The sequence below is a fragment of the Lissotriton helveticus genome, chromosome 5_1, assembly GCF_964261635.1.
Source record: "Lissotriton helveticus chromosome 5_1, aLisHel1.1, whole genome shotgun sequence".
NCBI classification, from domain to species: domain Eukaryota; kingdom Metazoa; phylum Chordata; class Amphibia; order Caudata; family Salamandridae; genus Lissotriton; species Lissotriton helveticus.
The window spans coordinates 561,464,366-561,486,865 of NC_136065.1; the positions used below are offsets into that span (position 1 = coordinate 561,464,366).

The 22,500-nt window shown below is 46.8% G+C and overlaps 1 protein-coding gene across 2 annotated transcripts in view; it reads left to right on the top strand.

The window, feature by feature from the left end:
- ATAD1 (ATPase family AAA domain containing 1) overlaps positions 1-22,500 on the top strand; it is a 291,020-nt gene that overhangs the window by 69,737 nt on the left and 198,783 nt on the right. The window contains exon 1 of one of the 2 annotated variants that reach the window (XM_078642891.1): positions 2,412-2,803. The exons of the other annotated variant lie outside the window; for it this stretch is intronic. The gene's annotated coding sequence lies outside the window, so the exon portion shown is untranslated. Of the gene's footprint in view, positions 1-2,411; positions 2,804-22,500 lie in introns of those variants that run through there. 2 annotated transcript variants of the gene reach the window in all.

A 22,500-nucleotide genomic window follows, 5' to 3' on the forward strand; every position in this document is an offset into this window, starting at 1 on the left:
CAGTACCAAACGAGGGAATGCCCACCCGGGCACTCTACCTTCCGTTTGTGTATTTGTCAGGGAACAGCCGCTCGACCTGCACTGCTTCTGGACCCTCTCTTTTGCTTCTCAGGACCTACACAGTACGGGCACGGAGAGAAAGAGCAGCATCTCTTCTCTCCCTGTATCTGTATAGGCTGATGACTCCAATACGCTGAGACGCGGCACACACCTCCGTGGTGTGCATCTCAGCGGCGGTGCACTTAAGGTCTCAGGTGAGAGAAGCAAACTCCCTTTCCTGCACCCCCGTACTGCAGTCGAATAAAGCACAGCCGTGCTTCTCAGCTTCCGTGTCCCAGACGCTGCAATCACCTTCTCGGTGCGCGTCTCAGACACAGCTCGATGCCGATACCCAAACGAGTCAGAGAGTGTCTGCTCTATCTGACTTCGGCTTCCTCAGGTCAATATCCGCTACGGATCACAGGAGAGAGTTCTCTGGCAACGCCAACAACAGTTCGAATAACCGACGCTGCAACCTCGAGTCGGGTTGCTTAAGTAGGCGTGTAGTTTCGCGCTGCCTTCCCTCTAGGCATGCTGGTCATTGTAGTTCCCGCGGCGCCGCTCCGTGAGACCCTTCTTCCTCCATCTGTCTTCCGCGCATCAGGGCGAATCATGACAGAATACCTACAAACGTGTGCCAGCCGCCCGGCCATCAGACTCACTCTCACTCAGTGTCAGCAGCAGGAACAGCTCAGCTGCACAGAATTGTTCTTAATGCGCTCACTGGATCCGTGGATTGGGTCACGCGGTCCCGGGGTCATTTATTTCAATTACCGGCCGAGCAGCGCCAGCACTGCCAACATTTGCCACCCTGCCACAAGCTTAACTGCAACCAGCGCGTCAATAGGACATCGTCCTGGGGCGTGCCTATTGGCCACAGCACTGCCTCGTGACCTGACGTCAGTCCCAACAAATGGCGCACAGGGAAATCTGAGTGAGTTAGTAGCTACTAACTCGGCTCAGTCACTGTCAGCCCCCAAGCCTGCCAGGAGCAGCCTTCATGACACAGCGCGCTGCCACTCTTTTAGTTTAATCGCCACTATAAGTGAAGATGCGTGACAATGCATTTCAATGCGGTGATGCGGACCACCGCACTGAAATGCGTCAGTCTCACGCCTGATGCGTGATACTTGGCAGGGCTGGAAGCTGTAACTGGCTGATGAGGCCATAACTTGGGCGTAACTGGTCATGGGTGGCTTGTCTTTTGATTTCAGGGAGGACCTGACTTAGCAGTTCAGGCTGGACCATGAGGAGCAGGTTCAACGCTGATTTGCATATGGTTGGGTCCAAAGTAGGGTGGCATGGTGAGCAGAAGATTGATGGGTTGGGATGCTACAGCGACCATTTACAGTGGTTAGACAAATTACAACTGTTACTCTCATCATCTTTTGTGTGTTTCACTGACATCATAAGCCAGGATATTCATAGGTATTGTTGACTACTTCCAAAACCCCAGTGTATTACAATTTTAACTGCAATGCAGTTCAATGTGATACAATGCTTCCCAGTATGGCAGGATGCTGTCTAACCAACCTGCTCCAGCACTACCCAATACGTTTATTAAATGTGACTGTGCTAAGAAGTAACCAATCTGTGGTATATATTAATGTATTATTAATATTTATTTATTTGCAGTCACTTCATTGGCTGCCCATCCGAAAGCGGATTATGTTTAAAGCGCTGACTCTGGTGCATAAAGCACTTTGTGGCCAGGGAGCAAAGTATCTGCAGCGCAGGCTGTTTTTCTATCGCCCGGCACGCTCATTGCGCTCGGAAACTTTGTTCATGGCCGTGGTCCCACGAGTGAGGAAGGCTCGCACCGGAGGTCGCTCTTTTAGCCTCAGGGCACCCCAGTTGTGGAATTCCTTGCCCCTTGCCCTACGCAGCACTCCCAGTCTGCTGCTGTTCAGAAAAAATCTTAAGACCTGGCTTTTTAATCTGTAGGATGTTTTGTTTTCTCCTTCTGTTCTTTTGTTTTTATCACTGTTATGTTTTTTAATTGCTGAGCTGCCAACATAAAGCGCCGGGACACTCTTCCTGAGTAGCCGTGCGCTATATAAATAAACTTATAACATAACATAACATAACATAACATTTATAATGTATTAACCAACTCAATTTCGCTGAACAGTCCGTTATTGTTCCTTTAACGAAAGCCTACTTGCACGTATTGCCCAAGCCTAAAACTCCAGTAAAAGAAACAACATATTTTTTTCGACCGGCTTGACCTTGGATTGGTTAAGATTTTTTAGCCACGGGATTGGCTACCCGAGTTCCTGTCATTTGTTTATTGGATAGGAGTTCCCGATAAATGATGTACTCCGCGTAGGGGTTGGCGTATGAAACGTTTTTGCCAGTTGGTCATTTAGTTTATGTTCCAGGAAGTAGCAAGTGTCCGTCCCTAGCATATGTTGCAATTACAGCCGGCTGACTTTCTTACAGTGTGCAGTGATTCGATCTTCATAGCTGGAAGTTCTGCAGTGAATGGGACAGGACATGTGATCGGCTCAGTGAGTCTGTCGATAAAATATATACACCTCTGTGCCGCCATCTACTGCTGGGAGCCACCCGGGCTGTAATTGCGTCATGAGCGTTTACTTCCTCCCAATGTTTCGGCTACAGAGATTCTCCGGGAGTGACCAAGCTCCGCCCTATGCTGCTGCATAGTGTTCAGCGTGTGCTCAAGATTTTGTCTGACCTCCACAGCTCCCATTTGGTCCGGCCTTCTCCCAACCCAAGGCCGCCTAGAGTCGGTGATACTGAGGTAAGTACTGCTGGAACGTACCTGCACAGTAGTTCTCCCTACAGTTCCGTGGGGGCGGGGCTAAGCTGTTCGGAGACGGGACTTGGTTGCTAGCCATCTAAAACATGCGCATAGGGAAGCGCCTCGACGCCTAAATGTATGAATCACTTCAGGCCCCATGTACTGAATAGCAAATTCTAGGATATTTACATGTTGTGTTTTAGAAGCGTTGCGTTTTCTTTTGATAGAAATGCAGACGTATCTTGTTACCTTGAAATAATATTCTGCGATAAGTCATTTCAGTCTATTGCTATTTTTTTTAATAACATTTTTTAGCTGTTTTTATATAGTACACCTATCGCTGAGGCACGTTACATGCGCTCCAGATAATATTACACGAGCTCAGTTGTGTTTTTTGAAAAACATTTTTAATTTTAGGCACGGGGATATTAAATATTTTGTTGAGAATCACAGGTTAAGCTGACTCCAGGAGTCGAACCTGACTCCTTATTTCCAAAGTGGGTTCCTTAGGCCACATGTCCTCTTTGTGGAATTTTTATTGTGCCTCTCTTAATAGGAACTTGGCTTTTGTATCCCGAGCAGTGGTTTTTATGTTTCGCCTTGGACCATGCATCCACAGTCTCTTGCAAGACATTTTGACATTTTGTTTACACAGTGGGGCGTAGAGACTGCTTAGCCTGGCATCATCATCTCTCTCGTTTCTTTGCTTCTTATTAGTCAGCTCGTGCTGGTTTCACTTATGTTTGGTCGTTCTGTGGAGCATGGACAAAGTACTCCAGTCTGTCAGCGTTCATTGTCCTTCCACTGGACACATAAGTACAAAGGCACTTTTTTGGGGAGTTGTAGCTCTCCACAAGATGACATGTTTTTTCAGGACTTCTGCCCCGCCCCCATCCGCCTTGTTGCTTTGCTTCTCCCCCTCCCGCATTGATGCCATGTTGTTATTGCTTGCCCCACCTACCTCCCGCGTTGATGTTTGACTCATTCCCCCTCCTCAGTGTTGGCTCTTCAACAGTTCCCTGTCATTGCTATCCCCCTCACCACTGTCCCTATCATTTCTTACCTCTCCCCTTCTGGAAAAAACGCTTTGTTGCAACCACTTATGGCTGCGTCTTCAAGGTTTTTACTTTCCTAAACATTGGCAAAGCCAATAGGTCTTGCCTGTGCAACATCTATTGGCTTTGTCAATTTTATTTGACATGTTTTATAGCAGAACGGCTGAAAGTAAAAAAAATAATTAATAAAAGCGGTGTAAGACTTATAGTGTTGACTTGGGTCTGCCTCCTCTGCCCAAAGTCAAGTCCTGTTGATTTGCTGTGCACAGTCGTGAATGTAATACTTAACAGTAGCAGACATTTTCCTGCAGTTACATTCAAGGACTGGAACTTTTACCATAGGCGCAACCTGAAGCAAAGGCTACAAGAGAAATGTGGTGGAGTGGCTGCCTTACTCAGTGTGCACGGCGATCCAACCTGCGCATGCAAACCAATGCACTGGTCATATGTTTATAAACCTTAATAATAGCTTCATTAAGCTACTCTCACAGTAAAGCTGTGTTGGGACAGAAAAGTCCTCTACGTGGTTAAGATGTGTACCCCCGGTATGAGTGCCCAACTGTATTGTCTGGTTACCTAATGAAGATTTTTTTTTTTTTATCAGTGAACACGGATCGTGACATAGGCGTGTCTCATGAATTGCTGTCTTGTTGGACCGGGAGGAGCGCCCAAAGTGCTGCCCTCATAGTGGTGGAAGGCTGTTGCCTTCACTAGGAGTTAAGCAGCACAAGTGCAGTGGTGGCAGCATACCTTGTAGTGAACAGGTTCTTTTTAACCTGTCTCACAGGCTCACTCACCTTTTTGAAAAGTACTGCTGCTGTGAACTTTACTCACCTTTGGCCTATATTGGGTAGATGTGGAGTGCTGCGTAGAGCAGGAGTAGCGACTCTGCGCTGGTTGTATGTGTGCCCGGAGAGGGTACAGTACATGGATAGAGCAGTACTGTGTAGTACATATGAGATTTGTGCATGTGCTGAGTGTGTGTCTGCCTTTGTGGAATACATGACACAGTGGTCCTAGAGGAATAATTTCAATCAATCAATACTTAGTACCCAATATTAATAAATACACTTCAACAAATTATATTGCAAGATTATTTATTCAGAGCTTCAAGTGATCACTACAATTTATAACATTTCATCTTATACAGTTGCTCCGCAAGCAGTGGAAAGAGTGTAAATAGAAGTGCTCGTGAGTAGGTGAGGGAGAGTTTCATAATTACACTTGAGGAATGATATTTACAATATATACAATCGTCACAAGGATGTTTTGAATGTGACCTGACTGAATGTATTTATTGTCATTAGTTTATCCCACAATTTTGTAGATACACCATTGAATTCTTATGTTGTCTACATGTGGAAAAGAAATCCAGTCCAGGTAGATGGATATTGGAAAGTTGACGTTTCGACCCTTAAAGGTTGATCTGGCCACTTGATCCTTGCAGGGTGGTCTTCATCAGGACAGAATGAGAACAATCTTGACCCCAACACTGGAAATTGCTTGGGGAAATCAGGCCACTTGTTTAAGGGCTGGTGGATCCTATCAAAAAGGACAGAATATGCCCCTCTTGTGGTGTAGGAAGGGGATGTGCCTCCAAATTTCATTAATTTGTCTGTGGGCCGCACCGCATGTATCAAAGGCAATGAATGCCTGGTTGATTTGATAACCAAATTAATCAGATGCAAGTCTTAATCGGGTAGAAAAAACAATCCGGATGACAGCCACCGACACGAGACACCACAGCTGTCATCCGGGTTGTTTTGAATGTGACCTGACTGGAAGCTCTGTATAAAGAATCTTGCAACCCAATTTGTTGAGGTGTATTTATAATATTGGGTACTAAGTATTAATTGATTGAAAGTATTTCTCTGGGACCACTGTGTTTTGTAAAACCAAAGGGGATGATGGACGGAGTGTTGAACTTTGCAAGCACTCACCCCAGGCAACTGATCTGGGTTTATTCCATCATCATTCTTTAGCTCACTCCGCCACCCCAGTTTAGACATGGCCATATGCAAGTCAGTCTGACCCTGTGCCTCATGGGAACAGTCCAGCTCGAACTGCCAAGCCATGTCTTCCCTGGACCCGACACAAGCATCCTGGTACCGGTTTCTGGCTAATCAGCCGTCATCAGCCAGGATAGCTTTAATCCAGTGGCAGAGTGAGCAAGGGACCCACGCCTGGGCATACCCTGGCAACTTAGGGCAAACAAAGCAAAACCAAAGGGGATGATGGACGGAGTGTTGAACATTGCAAGCACTCACCCCCAGTCAACAAGCGCGGTAGTGGCTGCATACCTTGTAGTGAACAGGTTCTTTCTACCCTGTGTCACTGGAGTGAGGCCTACAATCTCACTCACCTTTTTGAAAAGTACTGCTGCTGTGAACTTTACTCACCTTTGGCCTATATCGGATAGATGTGGAGTGCTGCGTAGAGCATGAGTAGCGACTCTGCGCTGGTTGTATGTGTGCCTGGAAAGGTGACCGTTCATGGATAGAGCAGTACAGTGTAGTACACATGAGATTCATGAATGTGCAGAGTGTGTGTCTGCCTTTTAGGAATACATTACACAGTGGTCCTAGAGAAATACTTTCAATCAATTAATACTTAGTACCCAATATTATAAATACACCTCAACAAATTGTGTTGCAAGAGTCTTTATTTAGAGCGTCAAGTGATCACTACAATTTATAACATTTCATCTTATACAGTTGCTCCACAAGCAGTGCAAAGAGTGTAAATAGAAGTTCTCGTGAGTAGGTGAGAGAGTTTGATAATTACACGTGAGGAATGATATTTACAATATATACAATCGTCACAAGGATGTTTTGTATGTGACCTGACTGAATGTATTTATTGTCATTAGTTTTTTCCACAATTTTGTAGATACACCATTGAATTCCTATGTTGTCTAGATGTGGGAAAGAAATCCAGTCCAGGTAGATGGATATTGGAAAGTCGACGTTTCAACACTTAAAGGTTGGACTGGCCACTTGAACCTTGCAGGGGGGTGTCATCGGGACAGAATGAGAACAATCTTGACCCCAACACTAGAAATTGCATGGGGAAATCAGGCCACTTGTTTAAGGGCTGGTGGCTCCAATCAACAAGCATTGGCATAGCCAATAGGTCTCGCCTTTGGGAACTTATAAGTGTTTAACTAGAGCTAGGCTGACTCTAGGCTCGAACTAAAAAGCAAGTTCATTAGTCAGACAGTGTATGGTGCAGCCAAACAAGGATGTGCTTAGGAGTCAGCAGTAAACCTGCCACAGGGTGGGTTTTAAGGGTATAGACAAGGGAGAAGTTCTCTCAAACTACGAAGGATCGAGTGAGCGTGTTTATTTGAAATTAATAATAAAAGATTTTGTTCTACTTCAGAGTTTCATCCAACAGGAAGCGGAAGAACCAGTTTTACAACATGCCTGTTTAATTGATCAGCTTTCCTAATAATTCTGGCCAGGGCTTTAAGATAGCCAGGTCCTGCCGGTGCTCAGCACCGGCAGTTTTTAAAGGTAGGTGCTGAGACGGGTCCCTATTAGCCTACCAATAGGGCAGAAAAAAAAACTTACCTGCAGTAGTCCCACCCTTTGTTGCTTTTTATGTAACTTTATAAAGAGACCCTTTTTAAAACTTTTATATAGCGTAAACTCAGCCAAAGATATTGGTGCGTTTTACATAAGCACCAGTTACAATACACACTGATATGTTTATTTTTTGAATCACAGGCTGTTGAGCCAACGTCAGGCTCGAACGTGCTCTCTCAGATGGAAAGTTGGCAGCTTTAGCCTTACACCACAACCCCGTCTGCAAGAAAAAAGCATTTTCAATATTATATACTACGAAGCCATAGCTGTTGCTTATTTCTGCTATGCAACTTACAACCATTGACAAAGCCAATAGTCCCAGCAAAATGCCAAGGCGGCAAACTGTGCTAAGTTCAGATTTTTAGCTTACGTTTTAAGCCACGCCCTTAATTACATCACACACGCCCCATGAGAGACCCCCCAATTTGTTCATCCCTCTCAAAGCCCTGCTCCAGGGTCAATGGAAAACCAGCAACAAACTGCTGCAGCGCTATATTTCATTTTGTATAAGTCACTGCAGCCAGAGAGCCTGGGCACACCCAAGCTAAAGACCATAACGCGCACCCGAGCTTTCCCACGTGCCCACTGCACAGCAACAAACACACGAGCAGTGCCACGACCACCAGGACAGAACCAGCCCACTTAGGACCGAACACACTTCACCAACCGCTCACGCATTGGTCACACTCCTACAACCAACCATCTGTCTGTCTAATGATCACACAGGTTTGCTTGTTATCAGTCCATACAGTCATAGTGCCTCTTGAATGCTATACAAGAGTCTGATAGCATAAAGTGTGGTTTCCCGGGTTTGTTCACCCAATTAAAAAGAAAACTAAATTGAGGCCAAATGTTGCTTTTTTCAATCGCTAAAATGTGACTATAAAGTCAAATTTTTCTCACACAGTTCCGAAAAGAAAGGGGAAACCATGAAATATTAATTACTGTACCTGTTAACTTTGAGCCTTGTAGCACTGAATCATGAAGGTGCTATTAGCCAAATTATATCAATAGCATTCTTGGTGAGGGCAGACGTCATTTCACAAACCGGTGCCAAACTGTTGAAGGGTAATGTTGCCCTGCATGTAGTGTACCTCAGCGGGTCAAACAGCATGAACAGAGGAACATCCGAGTTTAAAGAGCCCACATTATATAAACTAACATGCCATCTGTAACATCGGCAACTGTGAATACAATAGAGGTTGGACAAACCATAATGTGCCAACACTGGGGGAAGTCGAGGCCTGCACAACAGAACAGTAAGTCTCCTAAAAAAGGATGTATGTACTCGCACCTATGCGCATGGTTACATCGCAGCACACTTAAATGGAAGAAGATGTCAGAAGATGTAGAGAAGTGTGGCTCAATGGTAGAGAAGTGTGGCTCAATGGTTAGAGCGGCAGACCCTGATGCAGTAGTGTGGCCGGGACCACGGTTCAATTCCCGCCTCGGCGGGTCTCGGGCTCAATTTCCTCGGACCTGATAATTCTCGCTTCGGTGCCTATTCTAATCATGAGTCCCACTCTGCACCTCTGGGCAATAGCTTGCTTAATCTCTATAACGGCCCTAACAACGCTGAGGATGCCTGACTTCACCTTGGGGGTGCCCAGGAGTGGGCTCCTCACAGGGAAAGGCCAGGAAGGGTTCCTCAGCGGTATTCGTACAATCGCCGAGATGCCTACGGGTAGTCGTGCGCTATACAAGCGCGTAATCATTTCATTTCATTTCATCATACTTAGTCTTAGTTATGGACTTGCGCTGCACTGGCCCAGAGGGATTACAGTGCATGCGCGCTGACTCCAGGCAGAACCTAAAAATGGCTCTGAGGACACTGCTATGTCTCAGAAATACCCCATGCAGGTGGGAAGAATAAACACCTGTCAGCTACTTACATGTACAGTTTGTGAATTCAATTTAATGTCCGTTGTCCATTGTTGATGTTTTGACGTCTTAATATTAACTCTTCCGGGTTGTGTAACAACATATTCACGGAGCGGTCTTGGACTCCGAGGCGACGTAATATGTAAGGCGACCTAGGATTAGAGCGTTTGGGGCACCTCAGCCACACCTCTAAATGCCGTCAAAGAATTCCGAAGTGCTGATTGGGTGTGGAGTCCGCATGTGCCTTTGTCTGTGCCGCCCTCTTTGCAGTCGGTGTTTTACTGCCGGAGAGCGGATTCGGAGTGTGCTGGACCCGGCGATCAGGGCAGTGTAGACCGATACCGCCTGCCACTGTCGTCGAGAGGAAAGAGTGGAGGGAAGGAAGGAAGTAGGCTGCACGCCTTCGGGTCCTTGGTGGTGAGATGTCACGGCCTGCTTACAACTGACAGCTGGGCATATTCTTTTGACTTTCCTGGGGGCTCGGAGCGGGCGTGATAGGGATACGGGCAGTGGTCGAAGTGGGGACAAAAAAGTAGGGGAACTGTGGGCGGAGACTCAGGGGGCGGGAATAAGCAGAGGATTGGATTAGTGGGCGGAGTCGGAGGTGTGGCTAAAAATAGCAAAACATACCAATTTTTAGTGCATTTGACATTTCACTGACCAGTTACAGCTTATAACGTTATTTAATTCAAACAATCGATACACATGTTTATTTGAGGTTTAATATATATGTTGTTTATATTTAATTCATTTACAATGTGGGACATGTTTCCAATCACAGAATATTCCAAATACGCTTATAAGTGGAATCATAAGCCATTTGTCTCCGAGCCATGCAGTTTCTTTCATTGGCACTTCTCCTCCCTTTTTCTAACCATTTCTGAACATAAAATTCAGGTTTAAATTCTAGGACAGGAGGCCCCACGATCTTTATGAACATTATAGAAGACAGACGATTTATTGATATTCTGTTCCGCAGTGGTGTGAGCACATCATTCATTACACTAAAGCCCCGTTCACATTCAGCAGTTGAGGTACAAAAGGTGTTTATAATGTGCACTAATGGTTTCAGGCTTTCAGGGATGCAATTTTTATTTTGTTTGTACTCTCTGAAACCACGGATGTACTGCCTAATATCAAATACATGCAACCTGCTACAAAGGTTTTGTAATTCTCCCTCACCGTATAAGATGTCTACTGGATCTGGCCAATAAACTGGTTGTAGGAGTTTCATTCTGGTTACTAACTCTTTGTATTAGATTTGGTCATTGTTTGTGGTTGTCCATCTCGAAACATTTGATGCATTAGACATTGTCATCCTTTTTCGCAGGTTATTTGCTAAGCTCCGAAAGAACTGTGCCCTATTGATGCTAACACTAGTTTGCAGATGTTTTCCACATAATTATAGCTCTGCCGTATTTTTCCACATGATACATCTGCCGCATAATCTGATGGTTTTATCCCAAAAAATTGTTTGTAGCTCAAACGGATCAAAAGTTACTAAACAGCGTGAATTGTGTTGCTGTGGAGTGGAAGGCCGTGTGCAAAGGTTGACTGGTCACCTTTCTCACCGCTGCATTGGCATGTTACACTGGGATTAATGAGGTGAAAGCTTTCCAGAGACTGTTAGTATGTGTAAAAAATGTAAAATTAATAAAGTATCAGAAAATGTACTATGTAACCCTGCAGTCTTTTTTTGCTTCATAATTTAGGCATACCTCCAACATTATGTTGTCCTCCTTTGCTGCATAATTGGAGTAGGTCCAATGCAGGTAGCACATGCTAAAAATGATTGTGTATGAAGCAGAGATACCATCAAGTTTGTGAGCTTAGGGGCATATTTATGAGAATGGTGGTGCAGGGCAGCACAGCATGTTACTTTGCTGCACTGCCCTGTATCACAGGGAAAGGGCAAGAATGCACGTTATTTATCCGTGGCTTTTAAAACATGACTTGGAGCTTTGCATTGTGCATGTACCACATTGCAAGCATACCTACACCCAGCACTCCCCTTGCTCCCCCTCAATTCCTAGCATATCATTACCCTGCTTCTAGCATACCCGGACCCAGCCCGCCCTCGCCACCCTCACTTCCTGGCAACGCTCATTACCCTGTTTCTAGCATACCCACATCCTGGCCTCCCCTCGCTCCCCCTCACTTCCTGGGAACACTCATTACCCTGCTTCTAGCATACCCACATCCTGGTCTCCCCTAGCTCCCCCTCACTTCCTGATATTTCTCATTACCCTGCTTCTAGTATACCCAGATCCATCCCTCCCTCACCACCCTCACCTCCTGGCATATCATTCATTACCCTGCTTCTAGTAAACACTGACCCACCCCTCCCTCGCCACCTTTACTTACTCCTATCAAGCATTACTCCTGCATCCAGCCCTCCCCTCGCCCACCTTGCTTCTTCTGGTATTCCCGGCCCGCCATCTCTACACTTCTGGAGACTTGCCGCAGATCACACGGGCAGGCAGAGCAGACTGCAAACTGCCCAGGGGGCACATAGGGCGAGCGAGCATAAAAAAGGCTTGAGGGGCATCAGCAGAGCCTCTGCACTGTAATTGCAGGTTAAGCTGCACGTCTGGATTGAGATAGGCAGGGACAGCATTGTCGGGCCCCTACCAACAGCACAGAGAGCAGTGTCAGATCAGGATAGATGCCCTTCGGTGGAGCAAAATGCCAACATTTTAGAAGAGTAAAGAGGGAGATTTGTTTAAAATAACCGGAAGAATGAATTCCCCCCATTGACTTCTGTTGAAAGCAGAGGCCGCAGGCAGCTGAAATCAGTGCTTAATTTGTCAAATAATATGTGCCGGGGCTCAAAGTTTTTCTCAAAAGCTTGTTAACAGTGCTGCCGAATGCAGGGTTGACAGTTGTGTCCGCTACCACCAAACACTCCCTGTGCCTTTATTTTACTTTTGCAGGTTCTTTTTCATCCCTGCTTTCTGCTCCTGTCTCTATTTTCCAGTCCTCTTTCTTTACACATATTCTGCCTTTCTCTCTTGTACTGTTTTAAACCCCAAAAACGAGTGCTGGTGGCCACCACCTGCAACCACCTTTTCAAATTAAGCACCGGAAATGGGAGGCCTGATGACAGTATGGGCTTGACTTTGCCTCCTGCTTTGTTTTATTTTCAAAAGTAAGCTGCCCTCCATATAACTACAATCAGCAATTATGCAAGGAAAGCATCCACTTATTGATAATTTGTGACTAGAGCTAAGCTGGACATTACTTGGAGATAGTGCTAATTAAATCATGACTAAGTGATGTTTTTGGTTATGGCTGTTAGGGGCACTATTATGGAGTCAAGATCCCTGTATTGAAGTAAAATAAGAATGAGAAATATGAATGTGCATGCATCAGGAGAGTTGGAGTGAGCTCTCTAGGTCTCATACGGGATGGAAGTGACGTTACTAAATAAAAGAACGTATAGTGCTACAGGAGCCTGTAGATAGGGATAATAACAGAATTAGAGTGATGTGATTGCTTCTTGTCACCGGCACACTACTTTTCAGCGCATGGGCTTTGCTTTGACATGTGCTATCAATTGGGAACACAGAAAAGGCTAATTATGCAGCAAACAATGAGAGCAGGGTCGGCCCGTGCCTGAGGTTTTACCAATGCCAATGGTTATGACAGTGTGAACCGGTGCAAGGAGTAAATAAAAGCCGGCCTTGAGATGGATGTTATTTCTATACTCCGCCCTCTGCATATAGAACTGCAGTTGCTGGTGCTTGGACTGGGATATGGTAACAAGAGAAGAGAATGAACGAGAAGCCATGAAGTACATAATATAGATCAGCAACTACACAAGCCTTCCCTTATCCCAGCTTGCTAATATTCACTTCACATGCAGTTATTTATATACATGGGTGTCTCCTACTTCCCATCTCCAAGCCTGTCCTCAGGGAGCAGGAAAGGCCTCCCATCAAACCTTTTGGTCTTAGGGGTAGGTTTAGAGAAGGGCATAGGAGGAGTGCCACCGTGTGAGAGGAGTTGAAAGACGACAAGATTCTGTGACAGAGGAGTGTGTGAGGGTGAGTGAAGGTGGAAGCCAGAGAAAAAGCCCTTACCTTCCAGGGAGCTCAGATAGGCAATTGAAATATTACTGCTGCATTGCGCACAGATAGACCTTCAAGAGCTACTGGCCTACCGTACAAAGTGGGAAGGGAGAATGCACTGCTCAAGGTGTGGGGTGTTGGGGGGGGGGGGTTCTGATGTCCTAAGCCTGCCCGAACGTCGAATATTGTTGCTCGGACATATAGAGTGCGAGACTTCATTGCAGCATTTACTTGCATCTTGCACACACTGAAGCGAATCAGCAATAATATTCTATACGAAGTCTAGCATATTTCACACTGACACTGTATACTGTTTTATTTGTAGCCGTGTACAGTACACTTTGCAGTATGCATTAATACTTAGAATCACTCAAATGCATCAGTCTGCAAAACTAAATTGTCCCCCCCCCCCCCCCCCAAAAAAAAGTGTCATCTATTAACAGTAAAACCTTTAAATTGAATATGCTTTAATTGTGGTGGTCTCTGAAGTGGTGCACTTAAGTAAGTTTTCACTAATTCTTAACTCCTGTAATCTCTACCGAATGTGAAGTGGTGAACATATAGGGCGATATGAGTCGGTGTGCCTGCTAGTGACACAGAGAGCAAGCTAAGCAGAGAAGATAGACGAGGAAGAGACTTGCTGGGAAAAGCAGAGAATGAAGTGAGATAATGAAAACATTAATGGAAAACCATAGGGGAAAGGAAAGGTGAAAAGAAACAAGTATTGGGACACAAAATGTTTACGTGAAAAGAAGTGGGAAAGAAAAAGGAAGGAACAGGCAAGGAGGATGGCAGAAAAATACAAGCTAGTAAGAAGCAGGTGATGGAGTGAAGAAAAGAGAATGGTTTGGAGATAAAATACGAGGAAAGGCAGAGAGAAAGAAGACAGAAGCAGCAAAGAAAAGGGATAAGGAAAATTATGCACCAGGTGTTTTATTCCCCCCACTTACTTGATGTTTGGGGAGTTCGGCTTCAGAGGCAGTCCAGGCTCCTCGTGCAGGCCCGGTTCAGCGAAAGGGAAGAACTGTAAAGGAGAGGTCGGGGACCTCTGGGCAGGCACGGAGAGTAATTTCCAGGAGAGGCTGGTGGGGCTGGGTCAGCTTTTCATTGGCTGGCTGGAGAGCAGATTTATAGCAAGTCAGAGTCCCCTAGGTGGCGTCAGTCAGTCTGCTTCACACCAGAGAACAGTGGCGTCACTGGGGTTGGTGTCACCCGGTGCGGGTAACTCATGGTGTCACCCCCTCACGACTTACCGCATGGACCATCTCTGTCGGAAATGTACGGCGCTAGGTACTGTCTTACTCCCTGTAGCTCCCTCTCTCTGTCTAGCTCCCTCTCTCTGTCTAGCTCCCTCTCTCTGTCTAGCTCCCTCTCTCTGTCTAGCTCCCTCTCTCTGTCTAGCTCCCTCTCTCTGTCTAGCTCCCTCTCTCTGTCTAGCTCCCTCTCTCCGTCTAGCTCCCTCTAGCACCCTCTGTCTCCCTCTCTCTCTGTCTTACTCCCTCTAGCTCCCTCTCTCTCTGTCTTACTCCCTCTAGCTCCCTCTCCCTCTGGCTTACTCCCTCTAGCTCCCTCTCTCTGTCTTGCTCCCTCTAGCTCCCTCTCTCCCTGCTTCTAGCTCCCTATCTCTCTGTCTTACTCCCTCTAGCTCCCTATCTCTCTGTCTTACTCCCTCTAGCTCCCTATCTCTCTGTCTTACTCCCTCTAGCTCCCTATCTCTCTGTCTTACTCCCTCTAGCTCCCTCTCTCTGTCTTACTCCCTCTAGCTCCCGCTCTCTCTCTCTTACTCCCTCTAGGTCCCTCTCTCTCTGTCTTGCTCCCTCTAGCTCCCTCTCTCTGTTTTACTCTCTCTAGCTCCCTCTCTCTCTGTCTTGCTCCGTCTAGCTCCCTCTCTCTCTGTCTTACTCCCTCTAGCTCCCTCTCTCTCCGTATTACTCCCTCTAGCTCCCTCTCTGTCTTCCTCCCTCTAGCTCCCCCTCTCTCGCTTACACTCTCTAGCTCCCTCTCTCTCTGTCTTGCTCTAGCTCCCTCTCTCTCTCTATCTTACTCCCTCTAGCTCCCTCTCTCTGTCTAGCTCCCTCTCTCGCTGTCTTACTCTCTCTAGCTCCCTCTGTCTCCCTCTCTCTCTCTCTCTCTGTCTTAGTCTCTCTAGCTCCCTCTCTCTCTGTCTTACTCCCTCTAGCTCCCTCTCGCTCCCTCTAGCTCCCTCTGTCTCCCTCTCTCTCTTACTCCCTCTAGCTCCCTCTCTTTCTGTCTTACTCCCTCTAGCTCCCTCTCTCTCTGTTGTACTCCCTCTAGCTCCCTCTCTCTCTGTCTTCCTCCCTCTAGCTCCCTCTCTCTCTGTCTTCCTCCCTGTAGCTCCCTCTCTTACTCCCTCTAGCTCCCTCTGTCTCTATCTTACTCCCTCTAGCTCCCTCTCTCTGTCTAGCTCCCTCTCTCTCTGTCTTGCTCCCTCTGTCTCCTTCTCTCTCTACCTTACTCCCTCTAGCTCCCTCTCTCTGTCTAGCTCCCTCTCTCTGTCTTACTCCCCCTAGCTCCCTCTCTCTCTGTCTGACTCCCTCTAGCGCCCTCTCTCTGTCTAGCTCCCTCTCTCTCTCTGTCTTACTCCCTCTAGCTCCCTCTGTCTCCCTCTCTGTCTGTCTTACTCCCTCTAGCTCCCTCTCTCTCGGTCCTACTCCCTCTAGCTCCCTCTCTCTCTGTCTTGCTCCCTCTAGCTCCCTCTCTCTTATTCCCTCTAGCTCCCCCTCTCTCTGTCTTGCTCCCTCTAGCTCCCTTTCTCTCTGTCTTACTCCCTCTAGCCCCCTCTCTCTGTCTAGCTCCCCCTCTCTCTGTCTTGCTCCCTCTAGCTCCCTTTCTCTCTGTCTTACTCCCTCTAGCCCCCTCTCTCTGTCTAGCTCCCTCTCTCTCTGTCTTACTCATTCTAGCTCCCTCTCTCTCCCCCTCTCTGTCTTACTCCCTCTGTCTCCCTCTCTCTCTGTCTTACTCCCTCTAGCTCCCTCTGTCTCCCTCTCTCTCTGTCTTACTCCATCTGTCTTCCCTGGATTTGTATAAACAAGAGTGCGAGCAACAGGTGGCACTGTAGTGAAGAGCAAGCTGACATTTGGAACTGGTTCACTGGAAAACTGAAGACTGTGCAAGATACTGAAAAATAGGAAACCATGCACCCTCAGATGAGCTAGGCTGCTATAGAGTTGCCTTGTGAGCAAAGAAAATTGCAGTCAAGCATTGCAGATCTCCTGCGAGACGCTGGCGAGTGTGAACAGCATGAGGAACAAGCTTGCACAGGGAGCGACAGTAAAGGTGAGAGCAGAGGCGAGGCTGCAGTGCAGATTGGTGTCACCCCATGTGTTGGTGTCACAGTGGGGGCTGGCAGCGTTGTGAGGTGTGAATCACGGGCTCACAGCAGCCGCAGGGCCATCAGAGTAGCCGTTTTCGCACCATGCTACACTGATGGCCCTTTCAGTCTCACTTTGCAGGCCCATTAGACACAGCGGGGAAAGGGAGGAGGTCGGGCGCACTGCAGAGGCCTTCTGAATATTCACGTTGCACCACTCATGGGGGGGGAAAAAAAAGGTGTACTTTTAAAGTATGGCAATGTTACAGTCCCCGGTCGCTCTTTCAAAAGTAAGAAGTAGGGGAACGGACTAACATAATTTTAAGAAGTAGGGGCACGCCGTGCCCTTCCGTCCCCGCCCACTTCTATCGCTGGATACGGGTTGACAGTTCTCTGAGGGTCCTGCAACCGTAACTAGCCAGTGCTTTGACTGACATGAACATGGAGAGTGTCTGCACATAAACGTATTCTAAAATCCAACTCCCGGGGTACTCTGAAGTACTTATATAATGTAACTAGTTCTATTTTAGAGCGCTCTGACACGTAGGGGTAAAGTATGCTCTATATAACAAGCAATGGCCGCACTGCTGTGAAAGTGACACGGCCGTGCGGCGTGAAAGGAAAAAAATGAAACTGACGTGGAGGGAGTGGGAGAAGGGAGGGGTAGGGGAGGGGAATCCCGCAAGCACTGTAAGGTTTAATGAGCCATTACAGGAAGACAGATGGCAGCTGTGCACGTCGCGCGCACTTGTGCACGTAATAGCAAGCTGGTGGCCGGCAAAAGCCTGTGGGTAGCACTTTTAAAACCAGCTACTAAATTTCTCGCCAGAGGAGCGCATGTGCTGGCTCGAGCGAGACCTAAAAAGGACGGAATAGGCCCCTCTTGTGGTGTAGGAAGGTAATGTGCCACTAAATTTCTTTAATTTGTGTGTGGGCAGCACCGCGTAAAGCAAAGGCAATGAATGCCTGGTTGATCTGATAACCAAATGAATCGAATGCAAGTCTTAATTAGGTAGAAAAAAACAACCTGGATGACAGCCACGGACACGAGACACCACAGCTGGCATCCGGGATGTTTTGAATGCGACGGGACGCTCTGTATAAAGAATCTTGCAACCCAATTTGTTGAGTTGTATTCATAATATTGGGTACTAAGTATTAATTGATTGAAAGTATTTCTCTGGGACCACTGTGTTTTGTACCAATTCCTACCCAGGTCCCATGACCGCACAGGTTTCCCCCATTGCTTTGTAATGGTTTTGAGGAATATATGACATGAAAGATGTAGTGCTCTGCAATGCGTGTGCAATGATTGCGTGTGCTGGGTGTATGTGTACTTGCGTGAAGTATAATACATGGTGGTGTGCAGCATGCACATAGTGAGTGTGTCCGTATGTTTGTAAATAACAGGCCCTGGTTAAATATAAAAAAGCTTTAGTGCTGAACAGTGTGCGCAGACTGACTTTGTGTACTGAATGGATGTGTACATTTAATCGTAGAATGCATGGAGGTACTAGTGCTGGATTGTAAGTGTGCTGCTATTGTACACTAAGTGTGTAATGGTACATTAAATGGAGGACCCTGAGTTCCATTTTAGGAGGCCCAGGCCTGCCAGGTAAAGACATGAGGGGCAGATGAATCCCCCAGACAGATTTGTTTGTTGCTGCATTCCTGTGAGCTGGCTGGGACACACTGCAGAGAAAATGATGAGACTACCTTTATATTTCAAAAGTCTAATCTTCGATTCAACAATAGATGTGAAGGAAAGGGTCTGGACATATCTCAGGAAGTGAGATGGGGCTGATCAGGTAATTACAAGGAGAAGGGCTGGGGATCTGGGATTAACCTTTTGATGCACATATCACTGTGGCTAACATCTAGGTGGGAAATTTGGTCATTCCCAAGAGAAGTTTTGAGTGGCAATCCGCTTCATGCTTCTTATATGGGAAAAGAAGAAAGAGAGAAATGTCCACTTAAAAAGAATCAGAACCCCCAAATAAAAATGCAAAGACTCCGATCCTAAATCACATTTAGGGTCTGGAAAAGTACTATAAGAAGAGTAGGTTGAGTGCCCCCAAAATTGTCATCTGCCAGGCAGCCAGACAGCTGTGTGAGAAAGGCCAGCTCTGCAAGACTTTCTGCCTCTGAACAGGACTGGGACTCAAGGCCTGCTGGTCTCCATGCTGGGTGAGAGGACATCACCTAAAGAAACCAAGGCCATTGCCCTGAAGCACCATCGGCTGCCTGCTTGCCAAGACCAGGAAGAGGAGTGTGTTGAAGGGAGTGAGGTCCAGTCTGGAGCCCTATACTGGGGACTCCCTTTGTGAGGATTCGCTGTGCACCGATCGAGCAGTAGCCCATGTACAAGACTGTTTTCGACATCCCCATATGCAAAGAGAGAGCTGCTGTGAACTGAATAAAACATTGAGCACTGTGTGAAGGATGGTGATGCTTCATGGCCTCGTTGTGGGGACTCTATATTCCAGCGGGGGCACTGTAGAAGTATTTGGGTGACCTGCATGCCAGGACCCGTTGGTGCCCGAGCGGCAACCCTGTATGCCAGGATAGGCCGCTGTGTTGTATGTGAGTGCACCTGGGAAGTCTACATTGCTTCCGACTACAGTTTGCTAGGATGGGCTGCCTGGACCAAATCCCCTGCTGGGGTGAACTTGACTTACCATGTCTCTGCAAAGCTGCTCTGATCTCTGGGGTGAGGCTGCACCCACCTGACCTTGCCACGTGTATTGCGAGCAGCCTGACCTCTCCGAGCAGGATCTGATCTTGTGCTGAGGGCACCCTCTGTAACACACGACAGCTTATTGTTTTTACCTGAAATTAAATGAATCTTTATTGTTCAATTAATTAAAATTGTTATGATATTCTATCAATAAAACAAAAATTGTTCAAAATCTCACACAATTAGTTAATGAAGTAGTCGTTTAAAAAGAATTACAAAAATAATTAAAATGACTGTTATTAAGATTGTCTTATCTAGCAGTGAGGTGTCGAGCGTTGGATTTAAGGAAAAGTGTTTATCGTAGTCTCTCTTGCTTGGTGGCCGACTAAGTACTGTTATAATTCCGTTTTTACTTTCTGTTTGGCTCGGATTGCGTCTGTGAATTTCCCTTGTCGGGCTGCAATTTGAGGTGTTTTAATAGAGAAGCACAGGTCTGAAACTTCCCTGCAACTTTGTAGGCCAAGCAACCTACAGATGGGGAGAACCAAGCGCTGCCGCTCACTGACTAGCTTTGGGCAACAGCACAACAGATGGAGCCAAGATTCACGGTGGTAATTGCAGAGTCGGCAAGCCACTGAATTATCCTGCTGGGCCCAAGTTGGGTTAAAATCCATGATGGGCAAAGCGAGAAGTCTCATGTAGGTGATTCTTCCCCGAGCCAGGACTGTCAAAGCTTGCTCCAGGTAGGCCTGCGGTTTTCCCATGGTATATGAGGAGTCCAGCGAGGAGAGATTGAATTGGTGATGCTGGCTTTCCAAGTCCCTATCAAAAGATATTCTCTTGGCCTGAATATTCACTGTTTTCCTCCAGGCTGTTAGTGGGGTTGTGCAGATTTTGGATGTTGATGTCCAATAATCTTATGCCTGCTGCCAAATGCACCTGCCATGGAGAACCCTCCTCTTCGAAGAGCGTTTTAATTTGTCTTTTTAATGACAATTCTGGTGCTTGCGTGGTCCTGATATAATATATTTTATTAAATCACCTGAGCAAGTAATGTCAGAACGGGTGTGACCCAACTCCAGCCTTACTCTTGCTCGCCTGGCCTGTCTAGGGAGAGCTAGGACCTTTTTGTAAGCCAAAATTTTATGATTTGCAAGTAACTTATTGAAGGCACTGGGAAAAACTGAATGGCCATAGCTAAGAGAGGGCACTAGTTTTGCTTTAAGAACTTTCAAAATGGGTTTAGCAGTTGGACTGTAAAGTCACTGATTAAGGCTTTTTAAAGAAAAATTATGCCAGCCGCTTTCCTTTTCAGATGGGCTGTAGGATCTGTAACGCCTAACGCTTCCATGCAGCAGAAGCAGGTTAGGCTTGTACTTGGGCCGTGGGGCCCAGGGCCGTTCGCTGCTGCAGGTGCCGTGGCACCATAGACACTTTTGACTAAAATCTTGAGGAGTAAAATGGAACTCTTGAGTATGGCTGAATAGTGGCCAGTCCCTGGATGCATCCTCCAGTGAAAGGGGACGAACCCCAAACCAGACCCTCCAGCATTTTGCAATTCACGAAAAAATCGCGAAATCGGCTTACTAGCGCGATGGCCGCGATATTTATAATTATCGCCGCGATATTTGCCAAAGTGTCTGAAAAACAAACCATGCCGGATAATAAGCTGTGCGCGCATACGTCACTACGTGCAGCCGTCCAATAACAGCTTCCGCCTGTCCAAGATCTGTCTGTTATTCTGAGAATGGCCATTACATGTGCCAAAGAACAACAAAAGCGCAGAAGTGCCAACAATGTTGCCAAAGTAATCATATTTTCTTTTGTCGGTAAAATCTTAATGAAGAGGCAATATTGCTCATAATCCTTTCCGTCGCCGTCAGCAGACCACTCCACACGGAGGCAGTAAAGTTGAATTTAGCAGCTTGGGGACTGGCTAGCAAAGCAACAATGTACACCCCGTTGCGAGCGGGTGGTTGTGGGACGGAGTTTGCACTGGTAATGGCAGGCAGAGCTCAACTCGACGTGGTAAATTTAAAAAGAAAACGAAATGAAAATACAGATACTGCCCGGATCTGACCGCGGACCACGGCGGCCGATGGAACCCTCATTAATAATTGCTGAGAGTCATTCATGCCCGGAGTCCGGATGATGTTTGCCGCGGAATTCGTTGTGGCCATGAGGCGGGCCGTAGGGCCGTACCTAATCGCTGGCTGAGCCACTCTCGCCTTGCACAGTGAGTAAGTGTTTTTCAAGTAACTGCTTTACAAGTGATCGATGTTATCAGTGGCGGCTGGTGACATTTGAACCTGGTGTGGCGGAAAATGATTTCCGCACTGTAGCTCACGAGCGCGACGCGCGTGTCCGAACACTCAGAACAAACGTAGTAAAACGCGCTGGCACAGTGTGCTCAAAAGCAAATGATGGCGAATGATTCCTTGGCCCAAGGAAATGGAAGCACACTACGTTTCTTCTGGGTTTATCTACATATTTTGTTTTTATTATCAACCCCCTCCTCTGCTTTCCACCGGATCCGGAAAGGTAGAACACATACATTGTGTAAAGAGCGCAAAAATGGATTATGTGGCCATGGAGATACTTGTAATTTGCGGCGGCAGCAGCACTACAAAAAATCAAACCAGTCATGATAGGAAGCGCTATATTTAAAAAAACCAAACAAAAAAAAAACGTACAGACCGAATGATGCCCAAACCCGCCATGGCACTCTCAGGGGCTCAGCTGTGGGGGATCATGGGTAGTAATACCTAATGGGTCACGGGCGGGAGTTTACTTTAAAATACTGTAGACAAGCAATACAATTACAAAAGAGCGGTAATCACCAGCAGGCATGCCTTTTGCGGAACGAAGCCTGAGCATCCGCCTGATGAAGGCACTTTTTGGCTGTTGCATTTCAAGTGGACCTCTGTTGTCTCTTTGTAGAGATAAAGACAAAACAGGGTCGGGGGGTTGGGGGCAGCAAAGGGTGAGCGCCTGGTGGGTGGATAAGAGAAAAGCAACGCTGGAGGGAGAGAGCTGCTTGGGGATGAAACACAATGCAGTACAATGCAGTAGGGGAGCAGTAGAAAACGTGGGGGT